This window comes from Oncorhynchus mykiss, chromosome 15 (genome assembly GCF_013265735.2).
Source record: "Oncorhynchus mykiss isolate Arlee chromosome 15, USDA_OmykA_1.1, whole genome shotgun sequence".
NCBI classification, from domain to species: Eukaryota; Metazoa; Chordata; class Actinopteri; order Salmoniformes; family Salmonidae; genus Oncorhynchus; species Oncorhynchus mykiss.
The window spans coordinates 5,845,077-5,846,321 of record NC_048579.1 but is presented as its reverse complement, the minus strand read 5'-3'; positions in this window follow the sequence as shown (position 1 = coordinate 5,846,321).

Below are 1,245 nucleotides of genomic sequence, written 5' to 3'. Positions count from 1 at the left end.
CCGCACCTTGGGGGGGGGTACTGTCACACCCTGACCATAGTTTACTTTGTATATTTCTATGTTGTGGTTGGTCAGGGTGTGATCTGAGTGGGCATTCTATGTTTCATGTCTAGTTTGTCTAGTTCTATGTTCGGCCTGATATGGTTCTCAATCAGAGGCAGGTGTTCGTCATTGTCTCTGATTGGGAACCATATTTAGGTAGCCTGGGTTTCACTGTGTGTTTGTGGGTGATTGTTCCTGTTTTTGTGTTTGCACCAGACAGGGCTGTTTTGAGTTCTCACGTTTCTTGTTTTTTCGTTAGTTTGTTCATGTATAGTGTCGTCAATAAATTACAATGAACAACCACCACGCTGCGCTTTGGTCCGCCTCTACTTCACAAGAAGAGAATCGTTACAGATGCCAATATTAATGGGTTTTCTGATGAATGAGCCATCTGATTCAATGAATGATGGAGCCGAGTTGACCTTTTTTCCCAAAATGTAATTTAAGGTGCTCCAAAGCTTTGTACCATCATTCTTTATTTCATTAATTTTTGTTTCATGTTATAGTTTATTTCATGATGATGATTTCATTCCTGTGCTGTTTGTATCTACCCTGGTAGGTTGACTGATAACCTGATAACCTGAACCAGGTTACAGGCACTGGTTACAGTTTGAAGCTTTTTCTTGGGTGGGGCAGCTTGATGGAAGCCAGTCAATATTTAAATCACCCAGAAAATATACCTCTCTGTTGATATCACATATATTATCAAAGATTTCTCACATATTATCCAGATACTGACTGTTAGCACTTGGTGGTCTACAGCAGCTTCCCACAATAATCGGATTTAGGTGAAGCAGATTAACCTGTAGCCATATTACTTCAACTGTATTTAACATCAGATCCCCTCTAAGCTTTAAATGAATGTGGTTCTGAATATAAACAGCAACACTTCCACCACTGGCATTTGTCTTTTCTGTAGATGTTACAACCTTGTATTGCTACCACTATATCATCAAAGGTATTGTCTAGGTGAGTTTCAGAGAAAATACGAGTCATCTGTTACTAGCAAGTTGTTAACGTCATGAATCTTGTTTCTTAGGCTACATATGTTAATATGGGCTATTTTTTAGCACTTTTATGGGTTGCTTGATTGTTTTTTAATGCTTTGCTGAGAAGCTTATCAGAAGTAGACATGCTCATGTTATTTATATTGGAGCTGATAGTGCAGGGTGAGCTGCATAAAGTGGTCTTCCTCCTAGTGCA